At 39.3% G+C, this 13807-nt stretch overlaps 1 long non-coding RNA gene across 4 annotated transcripts in view; it reads left to right on the top strand.

The window, feature by feature from the left end:
- Window positions 1-13807, top strand: part of LOC101749926 — a 120118-nt gene that overhangs the window by 86683 nt on the left and 19628 nt on the right. For all 4 annotated transcript variants that reach the window (XR_005858313.2, XR_005858299.2, XR_005858321.2 and 1 more), the window contains 6 exons: window positions 151-3925; window positions 4660-4711; window positions 5089-5158; window positions 10961-11052; window positions 11655-11731; window positions 13419-13533. This is a non-coding gene — a long non-coding RNA (uncharacterized LOC101749926). The remainder of the gene's footprint in view (window positions 1-150; window positions 3926-4659; window positions 4712-5088; window positions 5159-10960; window positions 11053-11654; window positions 11732-13418; window positions 13534-13807) is intronic.

Here is a 13807-nt window from a genome sequence, read left to right as displayed (position 1 = left end):
TTTCTCACACCACAGGAGACTTATCTTGCAGAGACAGAGAATGTAAAGTCTCTGATCCAGCCCTAGACAGAGCTATTCTTATGTAACGTGCGGAGGAGAATTGAATGTATGCTGTTTAGTAAACTATAACTTTGCATGTTTAAATCATAGTGAGAATTATAGAAGAGAGATCTTGTGGCAACCCATTTGGTAGAAACAAGAACTGGAGCTAATGGATCCTGAAGAAAACAAGACAAGCAGTAAAGCATTTGCTGAGATAAGTTTCTATCCAGCTTACAATAGAAGTTGGTGCTGCAAAACCCCACTTGTTTACAGTTACAGTGGCAGAAGTACATCAACGCTGTGACCATGCTGAGGCTGCAGATGGCAATCACATCTGCTTTGCTATCAAGTATGGAAGATTAGTTACTGGTTAACCGAAAAAGCTAGTAGAGAACTTTTGACTAGTAGCTACATTTTGACCTATCTAAGAAGTCAGAATAGTCTGTTTCTTGATGGATCAGGAGTCAAAGAAATAGTAAAATAACGTAGGTTGCTGCCTGTTCCTGTTGCTGTTCCTGTTAACTTTTACTCTTTATCCTTTCCCTCGATTCATGTCTTAATTTTGAGTCCAGTGTGGAGTGTTGTAGATTTCAATCCCTTTAATCTTTTTCTTGTTACGGACTATACTGAAGCCAGTGTTATGTTGATGGTCTATGGGCTGGTCTGGCCTGGTTCCGTGACTAGTGGGGTGGAGGGATTTTTTGCAAAATCCGCGCCTCCGGAAAAGGGAAACGGGAGCCCTCACATGAAAGAATAATTAAAGAAAAACAGCGGCAATGATCTGAGGAGAAACAAACTAATTGACTAAATAGAGTATCGGAATGCATGATAACACACTATAATACAATATAAATCAATATAATTGTTAATAAAATCAAATATAATTGAGAGAAGGATTGTCCAAGAGTTAAAGGCCTTACACTAATACTGAAGCCTTGCGTACAGCAGCAAGACAATCTGAAAGCGAGCACAACGAGACAAGAAGATGGCAGAGGACCCAGGTCAGGTGACCTACAGGCCTTATATCTGTTCCCCTGAGCAGGAATGATAACAGTACTCGAACAGTCTTCTGGGGAGCGTATTTCTTCTTCTGTTCCGGACAAGTACCTGGAAGTAGAGCATTTGCTCTTTAACTCCCAGTACACTGCATGATGTTATGATGTGGAATACCGATAACCAAAAATCATAAAACCATGACATGTTACTACCTTTCCCTCTCCTTTTCCTGCTTGAAGAAATTCAGCTCTATACAAATCTTCTTGATTTAGTTTTGTTATTACAGCTATATTTCACTCTTTTCGGTTCTTCCTCAGTACCTCCTTATCAAAGGCCATGTTCAGACCTTTCTTTCTTGTACAGTATCCCTGCTTTGTCCTGCTGTAAATCTACATCTGAACTGTTTGTCACCAGCTTTTCTGTCTTTGGTATGGGAAGCTGTTTTGGTATAATGAAAGCAAACAACCCCCAGACAACAAACCACTGTGCTACGGAAACAGCCAGCAGTGGTGTAGTTGCCTCAGAGCTGAGCTGATAAAGCCAACAGTGCTGAAGCATTCCTAGTTTTGTGCTTTGGACTCCTCTGAGCTGATTTCCTGATTTGTCCTATCAGCATTCGTTTGCTTTGTGCTTTGAGAGCAACTGCTCTGCTGGTGAGAGTTACAGCAACTAGATCTCCATTTTTCCCTAGCATAGTCAAAGCAACAGTGATGCCTGCCTTTCCCTGCATTTCCTTGGCAAGCTTCCCAGAAAGATGTGTACTTAATTATAATTTGCTCTCTGTGGTCAGCAGCAATATCCCAGATTTTAGTATTTCAGCAGTATCTCTATAACTCTGTTTTTAAGTCTTCACCTGTTCTCCTACAGAACAAGGTTACAATTGGGTTGAATATATGCAACATCAATGATTGCACTTACTGTACATGCAGTTGATTCCCCTTTCATTTGTTGATTCATCTGTCTGTTTTGACTTAAAAAGAGAAAAAAAAAACACCAAAAAACTTCTACCACTTTCTTTTGGGAAAATAGCATCCCTTTCTGTGGAAATCTTTCACTACTTCCTTCCTTGCACATAGAATGTGTCATGTTAAAGCTGTTACTGAGTTTTAGGCAGAGAAGCAGTTGTCTGTCAAATTGCTTCAAAAGAAACCACAAAATGAGCAGGTCATAAATCCAGAAGCAGCACAAGAGTGGGAATACGAGACCTGCAATATGTAATGTGACTCTTTCAGTCCAACCTCCCCTATTGCCACTCTGGTGCTAAATATACTGCTGGTGTCCTTGCAAGAAACCAAATGCACTGAGCTGGGAAAGGCAGCGGGCAGCATTAGTTTAGGGATTGTTTCATTTCTGTATGTTTCCTTGATAATACGCTAAGAAGAGAGTAGCTAAATTCTCCTAATTATGTATTTGCAACTATGCTGGGGAAGTTTCACAAATATCAGATCATCTTAATCAAATGTCTAATTTTTAACCTAGCATTTTAATTTTTAAAGACATTTTTGTTAAAAATTGTCTTTTTAAAAAAATCCAGGTACTTATCTTACCCTCCAGGAACTCCTATTTTAGATTAAGATAAGTGAAATCTGCACTTGCAGTTCATGAATAAGTGTTGTAAGGTAGGAAGGTTATTTCGAAGAGTTTAGCTTGCCTGTAGCATTTGTATTAGATAAGTGATAAGTCAACTCTATGTTGTGTTGCGTTTTACACAGCATGCAGATAACCAACCCAGTGAGTCCTGGAATGAACCTTTCCCCAATGTTGGTGAGGTTTGAACTTTCTAACTTCGGGAGATGTAAGGAAAAGAAATATTGAAAAACACAGATTTAGATTAACTTGAAATTAATTTAAAAAATCCATATGAATTCTTTTTGTATGTATATAAAAATACTAGGTGAACTTTGAAGCACAGTTAGCAGCTTTTCCAGATTTCATGTCTTTCACTCATCACTATTTTTTCTGTCTGGTTTAATAATTTTACTTTGTTGTCTCTAAGCTGAATTTTTAGGAAAATATGTAATTTTCATGATTTTCTAGTTTGTACCCTTAGCACTACTGATGCAGAACAGGAAGGCCATCCAGGGTTGTGATCAGCACCTCTTTAGAATCTGTCGCTTCCTCTGCACTGATGACAGAGACTTGCTTTGAACTTTCACATCTAACTCTCCCTTGCTTTGAACTTGGAACGAATTCCCTCAAATGCTTTGATATAGCTTTGCAGCACACTTTTCATGATCTCTCTCTCCCCCTCTCTCTTGCTATTTAGCAAATAGTCAAGTCTCTTTTTTCACCTTTTTTTTTTTTTTCTCACAGAATTTTCTAGTTACTTCATTAGTAAATGAAGCATTTAATAGCTTCTAAATATTAAATGTTGGATAGAAGTTGCTTGTGAAATTGGGTAGATTTTATTAATGTGACTTATTTTAGTGTTTTGAACATATGGTAAGTTTCACTAAGTAATTGTAATAGTTTTTATATCTTATTTATAAAAGACCTATAGCCCCATCCCAATGCATGTGGATTCCTCATGTCTCAATCTGATGCCAGTCCCAGGGCAAGGACCTGCAAGTGGTGCCATGCTGTGGGTCACGGCTTGCATGTGGAAGCACTCATGTCAGGTTGTGCCTCAGTGTACCCCATCCTCTCCAGGACCACAGTGTCGAGGGACAGTGAAAGGACCGTGGCGACCAGTGGAGCATCCCTCTCCCTTGCCACTGCAGGGGACAAGTCTTTTGTTTATGCAACCAGAGAGGCTCTATGAAGTTTAAGTCATTCAGCTTTTTTCTGATTTTCCATTCTAGGCCTTACAATGAAATTACTGCTGGACGAATGCAGAGAATCACCTCGTGATTTTGAGTTGGAGTTTCTCCATCTACAAAGTTGAGAGGTAAGGGCAAAATTATTTTGAGATTGAGATGGAAAGAACCATGATTATTACAACTGTGCAGCTTGCTGTTAATGTCAGAAAGGGACATGCTATGGTCTTGCATTCAAAAATAATCAAATGCTGTGAAACCAGTGGGAGTGTAACAATAGCATGAGGAATGCTGGTAAAATACCAGCATGACATGGCTTGAATTAGAAATATTGTATATTTGCCACATGTTAGGAACCACTAACTCCAGTGGCTACTGTAACTGATTAAGAATTGTATAGGAATCTGCTTTCAATATCTGTGCTTTAAAAATATCTTGGAATGTAACATTAGAAAAGAAAATATGTTTCCTGAAGTCTGCCTCAACACCATTTTGTCACTGTCTAATTTCTGGTTTTGTTCTTCTTTCTTTTTTTTTTTTTTTTAAATTATTATTTTTACTGCAGATTCTTCTTTTTTTTCCAAACAGCTGACATTATCAGAGATTACATGCTGAAGATCAGCTGATACAACGTTAGGGTTTTTTCTTTTTTTTACATCTCCTGGGTCTGTACTTCAAGTGCATTGAGAACTTAAACTCAGCCTGAGTAAGGCTTAATGTGTACTTTAAAGTATTATCTTCTATTTAGTATTAAGGAAATGAATACTGCAGTGCCAAAAGTATAATCATGGTAACTTTTCTTTGGTGGGGACTTGACCAGCCTTAACTCACTGATACTGTCATTTCTGCCCTGTGGGTTTGGAAGGTCAATGAGAAGACTCCTGTACCGCAGAGAAGAGCAGGATGGCAACAGTTCTGTGAGTACAGATTCTATCTCTGACATATATTTCTTACGTGGTATAGAACAAATTTATTTCCCATATGTTTTAGCTTACTCACCAGCTATATAAAACCTCTGAAGTGTATATGTTCGCAAAATACTCTAAAACAGCAAGGTGAAAGTTTAAAAATCCTCTAAAAATTTCTTGGTGAGGCCTCAGCCTCCCTCTGCAGTTGTCTGTAGTTTTACCATAGACTTAAATGGTTCAGAGTTAGGTTTAGACTAAGTCCTGTTAAAATCCCAGCTATAAAGAGCTTGGTAATTTAAAGCATTGTTGTCAACAATTGCTTTCACTTGAGTTAGTGGCTTCAAGTATGTGCTCACATTAACAAGTTTTCCTTATGCTTCTTTCAGATCAGGACTTGATCCTTCTTAAATGTGATGCAGAAGTAGGAGCAAGTGCTCTTCAGCCCAAGAGTATGAGGTATCTTGCTACTTTGCATGCTGTCGTAAAGCTCTTGCAAATATTTTATGCTGGAATTATTTTAAAGTGGAATTCCTCTGTATTGCACATCAGTGTGAATGGTGCCACCAGAGAGCAGGCCTGTCTACCTCCATCAAAGACTGCCGCTGCAGAATCTGATAGTGAATTAGGTATGTGGCACACTACAGCAAGCCAGTAGAAGATGTGAGCATAACTGCAAAGATGACAATTCCAGTAAGGCAGAACTCCACTCGTTGTCAGACCAAGTTTAATGGCTGTTCAACCTGGAAGCAATGCCACCAAATGGTTTTTAGAGTGTATAAACATTTCTAAATAAGAAGTAGAGCTCAGTAGTTAACTAGGAGCTTGGTTGTGAGTTCAGTAAAGTTGCTTAGGATGTCAGAGCTGCAAAAGACAAAATGATTTAAATTGTTGGAATAAATGTGTACGTGGAGTTCTATCTTCTTGACTTCATGGAATTACTCAGACTTCCTTTATTTAAAAAAGGAACCACATTTTCAATGTACTAAAAGCAACAGCACTGTAGTGAAAAGAACCCAGTAATGCACAGCTTGATGATAGGGGACAGCGTAATGCAGAAATAAGCGTCACTTGAACACACTGGTCCAGATGCATGTGCTGGGATTAAGAGGTTCACAGCAATGTGTAGTGGCTAAAAGCTACCTGGCAAATGAGTTCAGCTCTGAGCCTGTTGGGAGTTATCCACTCAGTGTCCAGAACATTCTTACTGTAAAACAACTTATTTGATTGTCACCATAAGCAGTGAATACCCAGATAAAGCAGTTTTTAAAAATAATTTGTATTGACAGAATTACTTCTCGTGGTTGGAACTGAGCTAGACCAATAGTCAAAACTATTTGGATGTTAGTGGCGCATTCGGTACCGCGTAACCACTGACAAAATGTTAATGATCACATGATAACTAGAAACACATATGCCAGGTTCATAGTGTGAGAATTATTTGGCAAATGAGATTAACGTCTGCATGGGAGACACTGTGGAAAGGCTCTTGTTAGTCATGTGAGCATGTGCGATGTGGATGTGTCAAGAAGCTTGAGCAAACATAGCAAGTGATCATCCTGTTAATAGAAAAGAATGCACAAAATGGCTCACACTGGGGGGAAAAAAAATCCTGCTACCAGGTAAGAAATGTGCAGAAGAAAGGACATAACTTGTTGCACCTTTCTCTGCATTTAGGACACCTCCTTCCTCCCGAGATACTCAGTTATGGATAGCTGTTGAGTGACACTGCTTTGCATGGCATGGCTAACATGATCTTCTGTAGCTTTGCAATGTAAAACTTGTCCCCAGAATTCTTCAGCCAGTTTCCAGACCCTTCTTTAGCTTCCCAAAATGTCTCCTTCTCAGTAGCTTTTTATCATGCTAATTCATAGCCCACTGCTCCTTTTCTCAGATTGTCTTTTATTCCCTCTAAAATAAATCTCTCCTTCCCTGGCCTTACTTAACTGCCTTGTAATGCTTACAGACAGACTGTCCTCTGAATTCAATGGCATTAACACTTACTGACCCACTGTTTCATTTCTTGAGATTCATGAGATTTAGTCTGACTGTTGACTCAATTATGAGCATTGTTATTTTTTCAGCATTGATATTTTTCAGCTCTAGGAGCTCTTATGTTTTCTGTATGAATCTACAGAATCATCTAGTCTAACCATTTATACAACATAATCCATGGAAATAAAATAATAAGCAGAGAAAATGTCAGTTACTTATGGTCATTTATGGCCATCAGCTGAAATATACTGTAAACTGGTTTTAGATATTTTGTTTAAAAAAATTATTAAATCTCAAGTCTTGAGCAGTGTCAGAACATTGATAGCAAGCTTGCAAAGTAAGGCCTACAGTATGATGTCAAGAGAATTAATCATGTTAATTCCAGGAAATTTAAAGTGACACCTCTCTTTGTCCACAATAGAAAGGAAACTAAAGAGAGGCAACGTTTGATTATACTCATTAGTTAACAACAAAGAAAAAAAAGAAAGAAAAGTGGCCCTAAGCATTGTGAGAGGAAAATTAGGATTATATATCAGGGAACTACTAGCCAAGGAAAGCAGCTGCCAACTGAAGCTTTGGAATCAGCAGCACTGAAGATATTCAGGGCAAAGCTAGACGTCCATCTATCAAAATGGGATAAAGAAATCAGTCCAAATACAATGTAGGGATAATCCAACAGAATGCCCTGCCAAATTTCTACCCCAAATAGTGTATGATTTAGTTGGAATGGAAAAAGAAGGCATTTCGGCTTGCTAAATCTTTCACTGTTTTAATCTTAAAAGCATAAATTCCTCTTCTTCTTTTCTTCCTTTTTTTTTAAAGCTGAACTTAGTAACTTTTTATTTTTCGCATTAGGAGCGTATAGGCTTTTCTGTGGTTTCCAGACACATTGATCCTAGCTTACACTGTTGTTACGGTTTTTTTTTTTTTTTTTTTTTTGAAATTAATATGTATATGTGCATATATACACACATATCATAAAAAATAGGTTTTAAAATGAAAAATTGTTTCACAATGTCTTTTCATAGGAATTTTCTGGACATTGTCAAATCACTCATACCAAGCCTGAGGAAAGACTGTCAGAAGGATATTTATTTGTTAGAGCTATGTGGGATAGTAAGACTGGTGGACTAGGATGGTTATAATGGTATGGTTAGGTGTTAAGCCTATGTCACAAGTTCAAATAGAGGCCAAGAGGGATAGTCATCATTCATTACTACTGAGTTATTGTTGAAATGGGTGGTGACATACTCCTAGTGGCCAGGTAGGCAGCAGTACAGTGTCCAATACCGAGGTGAGCTGATGGGCTAACACTTGTCATCAAGAGCTGGGGTCCGGGTTTTTAGGGGTTTCTATCTCTTTAATATGCAAGTAGTTGCCTACTGCAGTTTTGGAGAGTTTTGAAGGTGCTCACCTGAGGCTGCAGTTAAGTGGAGTTCACGTACCTAAGATTTTTACAGAAGCTAAGTAGGCATTTGTGTGGAGCATCAAGCACCTTTAAAATACAGCCTAGAATCCTCAAGACATTTTCAGTGAAACTGGTTGACCTCTTCTCAATGCAACCTTAATAAGCCTTTTATTTCCTCATTGTTTAACGCAACACATACTGTGAATGAAGACGGATGACAGTTTATTTGTTTTCAAGTATTTTTCAAGTGTGCTGCTGCAAGCATAGTCTTTCACAGCAACGTCTTCTAGTGCGGGAGTCATATCAGAGATAACAGGCTAGTACAGAGATGGAGCAGATAACAGTTTTAAAGAGTCTGTTTCAGGCATAGAATTAGCTTTTAAATAACAAATTGATGTTCAGATTGAGCACCAATTTTCTGTAGAAATGTGACATACTGAATTTAACCACTGTAACCACAGTACTGTCTGTACCCTGCATTTCCTTATTTATACTGTAAATATTAGTGCTAGCTTCTAAGAAATGCCAGAATAGATCAAGGATGACTCTTTGCAAAAGTAAGCCTGCCACATTTTCACTCTGTTATGAGGACATGTCACGTGATAGGAGGGAAGTATGAATATCTGCTATCTGATGTATACTAGTGAAAAGGGAAAACACAGAATGAAATCATCAAGCCACATTAGCCAAAGTGAACAGATAAGAGAGGGTATAACACTGGAATTGTAAACAATCAAGCCAAGATTACACTTCCATGTAGAATAGTGTGCGCCTTTAGATGTGGAAATGAAAATGTTAATAGTAGTGGCTTATCACTGGAAATGTTCAAAATGCTGTAAGGATGGGCCTGTGATAGTTATGGGTATAACTCTTCCCTTCCCCGCTATTTTGTGTACTGTTTGAGATTGTTCTCTAAGTAACTTGGGCAGGAAAATGAAACTCAACTGACCTCCATTCAGACTCGTGCCCACGTTTGCTCTCTGCCCCCTCACCCTGCTTTCTCCACTGTGCCACAGCACTTTGTGTCACCACTGGTGAGCTCCAGCTCTCCTTTCTGCCTCCTGCCCGGCTTGGATCCCAGCACCCTTCACAGCCACAGCATGAAACGAGTTGCATACATGTGCTGCTCACAGCCTCCGTCTTCCTCCTGTTGGTGAAACCGCATGTGCTCAAAGTTGTAAATAAGGGTGTCAAATAAAATGCAAGAAATTTTGAATGTAGCAGAGGCTATATTTCCCTCGTTTCTTCCCCCTCTACCACCAAGAGAGGAAACCACAATGACAGGAAGAGCACGGTGTTTCTTCCCGAGGACACTCATTGCTGTAGTCAGTAGCTCATGTTTACCCAGATTTTGCTTTCTGTGTTGATATACATTCAGCTTTGCAAAATATGAGGCCTACTTGGACATTTAAATCTCTTCAGTAGGACATTTTGGTGGAGAAAGTAGTCAAGTCGGCTACCACATAATGGGAGCTTTTATAGTCTACCATTCATGCAGGGCTGCTGAGCCAGCTCACAGTAAGAATGTGCATGTTGTGCTATTTTTACTTGCTACTGGTCTAGCATTGACCTGTTCGGAATAACTAATTTATTCTTGCATACACATGTATATACCTCTCAACAAGATCTTGGGAGGATTTTGTGAAGCTGATGGTTTTCTCAGGAGACTTTGCCTGTGGTGAGCACACTTCATTACCCTTGTCGTGCCACTTCATAACTTCTTGTTAACTTTTTATATTTTACCCACTATTTCAGTGCAGTGTTTTTTATTCCCTGGTTTTCAGCCACCACCCTTGTCCAGTTTTCACTCTTTCTAGCTTGCATGCAGACACCATCTGGCATTACCCCCAGGGTTTCCTAGACAAGGGCAATCTAGTTAGCCTTGTGAAATTCAAACCCCAGGCAAAACAAAAACTGTATAAAACACCACAAGACACTTTTTCTCACTTCTGTATGAGGAGCAACTACATTACCCAGGGCAACTGTAAGAACAGAAATTTCATCTCAAAATGAGTTATCCTCTCAACCAACCTATTCTTTTCCCCAAAGTTTTCCTTTCAATTTAACGGAGTTACTACAACTCTTTTTGCAGTCAAGCGAAAGTTTGACCAGTTTGTGTGTAATTACAGGGCTTCAGAGTAGAATATCGTGTAAGGAACTGTCTGTAACAATGCCTGAAATAAAGTAGATTGAGAACAGATTTAGTAAAGAAATTAGGAAGTCATTCCAGCTCTCTTTTCTTTTCTAAATAACATATTGCAAATAAAATCTCTGAGGCAAGATTCTGGACAAAGACATTCTTTTGAAAAGAGACCACAAGATTCCTGGTTTTCTTAATGGATAAAACAGAAAGAATTGGTCTCAGTCTGGGACACTCAAAATGCTGATCCTTTTGAACAATGCGGACAAGTACAGAATATTGTCCAATGTATTCATCCTTGAGGAGAAATAAACTAAATTTGCGTGCTCTGACTGTCTCATAGGAGTTGAAAAAGAGCCCTTCCCTTTCTTTTTTATGTTTGCATGTTTCCAGAGTTTCCGAAGGAATTCACTTGGGCAAAGCATTTTGAGCAGTATATCTGATTTTCTCTGAGAAATGATGATCTAGTTGCACAGTTGTGAGGTTTGGGGCCAGAGATTCTATTATTTATGGCTTTGAGGATCTGAAGTCAGTATGGAGCTCTGTACCTACGCGGGTGTAATTCCCTCTTGCTGGCCTCAGAGTGAAGACTGAGGTGAATTCTCCACAACAAAGTAGGCTTCTGAACTATAAATACTTGTTTTTGACTTTTCAAGTTTGTTGTATTTTGCTCTCTTTTCTGACTTCACAGTTACTTTACTCTTGTGTGTTTTCACAGGAAGAATTCATATTGTGGCCTTGCTCTGACAGCATAGGGGCAGTGATACGATGAAGACAAGCAAATTTTCCATTGCTGTACACCATGGAAAGGTAAAGTGTAACTGGCCACTTCCTTAGTTTGGCAGTCACAAGTAGGTGAAGAGAAGGAATATTTGGGGAACATTGATACAAGACATCATTTTTCAACCTTCTTGTATGTCCTGTGACAAGTGGCATATACTGTGGCTTGTTCTTGATTTGATTGAGAGTGCATGACATTTAGATGATCCTATAAGATGCAGGTGACGTATCTGTCAACTTTTGCTTTGCAGGGATCCTCAGTGAAAACCACAATTCCATTTTGTTTTCTTGAGCCTGCCTTGATGGCATATGTAGGCTTATATTTTGCCAAGATCAGAAGAGCAGAAGTAGACAGGCTAATGTTAGCAGGGAATGCAGTGTCTGAAATGAATTACACAGCTAGAATTTTGCAGCCTGGAACTGAGTTTTTGTTGCTCTGTAAACTTTCTTCTAAAATGTTCCACTTTTCTATGGTGTATAGAGAAGTATCTAGCTGGTTGAAATTGTTGTGTCAGTCAAAAGACATAGTTATTTATCAACAGTCTCGGAATTGTTAACTTCTTTAAAGAGTGTGAGATGTAAATCATCAATCTCTGCTTTTAATCACAGTAGATGCATGGCTTCCTTTTCAGTTCTAATGAAGGAGATTGGAGCTGGAGACCACAACGTGTTTGAAGTAATTTTGATGTCCCTTTTGCACATTCCCAAGGTATCTAAGATGTGGCTAATAATAATAGCAGGTGTTGTCTGTTTCCCTCAGCATGTGGCATGAAAGTAGTGTGGCCACACAGCTATGCATTATTTACATGGTGTCAACATGTCAGCAAGTGGGATGGCAGAGAGCCAGGTTAAATCACTTCAGATTTTAAACACAGGACACCAAATAATAACACTGTGTCACACTCAAGGACACAGGAATCTGGCAAATCAGCAGTAGAACAGTGTGCCAAATTTCATTTGAATGGCTTTTTTTTCCCCCCCTTTTCCCCCCACTGAATGATGAAGAAATCAAAATTGAGAGGCAAGAAAACTGTAAAATAGGCTTTTTTCCCCCCCCCTCCCTCAGAGTAGAGAATTGTATTCAGAAAAGGACATCCTTTGATTACTTAATATGAAGATGCATGGATCTCTGCCCTTCATCCAGTGGTGTCTACTCCTGAGAATGCATAACCACGCTATGGTTCATCTGTCAGCCCTTTGTCTTTGTTTCCATAAGTGGTAATTCTGCTTCATCTTTTTACTTTCTTCCATTAGCTTTTTGTAGAAGCTAGTGCAACAGGTCCACAATCAACCAATGCGCCCTGTAAATGTATTTGTAAGAGGCAGTCACGTTATTTAGAATGGGTGCTTTAAGGGTTTGAGGCTTCCCAAGTGAATGGAGCACATTTAGGAAGGCTGCTCTCAGCCGTTACTACTTTTGCAGCAGCTCTGATATCTGTATCACCCCTATGACTTGTTCACCTTACCAGCTTGCAGAAAGCTAACTCAGCATAAGTAAAAAGTGGATGGTGTTCTATTGGTTTAGTAATCCAACCAAGCTCACTGAAGGGCCACATGAAAGTCAGAGAGGATGGAATGGAGGCAATAGGCCTGCATGCCAGAGAAGGGAGGATGTGGGGAAAAGTGAAGGCAGCAGGGCTGCTGGCTGAATTCAGCCATAGTGTGAAACCTCACCCTAGAATTCTTAATGCACAAGGAGGGGCTGATGGAAGGTTAAAAGAAGCATCCAAAATACTGGGATTCATTTACCTCATCATCATAATACCCTTTTTATGAAGCTAGAGCTGTTTATTCTCATAAAAACCTTTTGCTTTTCTAATTTTAAAGGACAATGCAACCATTGGAATCCACGTACAGTTCTTTCAAGTTAAATGCTTAGTTCAACATTCCACTTCCATTTCCTGGTAGAAAATGTTTTATATGAAAGCAACTTTAACCTTTCAAAAGGGTTCATTTACTGTTACGTTTGGTATCAACTTTCCAAAAAATGCAGTCTGCATTTGGCATGTTATGGTTTCTGGTTTTAATATTGGTTTAGAAAAAAAGAGTCATGTGCCACAAGTCAGAAATAAAATCTTGCACCAGAATTCTCTCTGTATGTGAATTCACCCCATGAGCAAATGGTTTAAAGTAAGTCTGATCACTTAAAGCCAAGACTCGGGCTCAATCTAACCATGAACTAGCTGGTAACAAATAACACATTCAGCTCTCAGCCACATGAAACTTAGGTTGCCTTTTTATAGATGGCTGCAGCCCTAAAGCTCCTGAAGCACGAAGGAATATCGTACAGACTTGGAAAGTGTTGAACACCTACCATATGCACATAAAGAAGGGTAATAAAGATAAAAGGCCTGAACTGAGCTTTAATTCCTAAATTTCTGCTTTTGATTTGTCAGCTACTTCTGCATTGCCATGATTTTCTTTGGCCTAAAATTAGGTAGAAGATGCTTGATCAAACCAGTCAAACTCGGGCTTCCTGCTGTGAGTGTAACAGATGATAAGTATAAACTTGTGAGTACTTTCTTGCTTCCTTTTCGGCATCTTTGTGCATTCATTTCTGAAGTGTTGACTGTGGTAACAATGCACTGCAGTGGACAGTTCCTGGCTGTCTGTCCCTGCTGGGATGGTGCTGCTGACATGGTGAGAGGGATGCTGAGTTAGAAGAGCTGCATCAGGATGGCTCTGAATTTGAGCTAGGGCTGACATGGTTGGGTGCAGTACCATAAAAACATGGCCAAGACACTCTGGGGACCTTTACAGCCCCTCTGCATAATGCTGCAGTGTG

Source organism: Gallus gallus, chromosome 3 (genome assembly GCF_016699485.2).
Source record: "Gallus gallus isolate bGalGal1 chromosome 3, bGalGal1.mat.broiler.GRCg7b, whole genome shotgun sequence".
Classification (NCBI taxonomy): Eukaryota; Metazoa; Chordata; class Aves; order Galliformes; family Phasianidae; genus Gallus; species Gallus gallus.
Note: the sequence above shows the minus strand (reverse complement) of the source record. Positions and strands in the feature narration are given on the sequence as shown.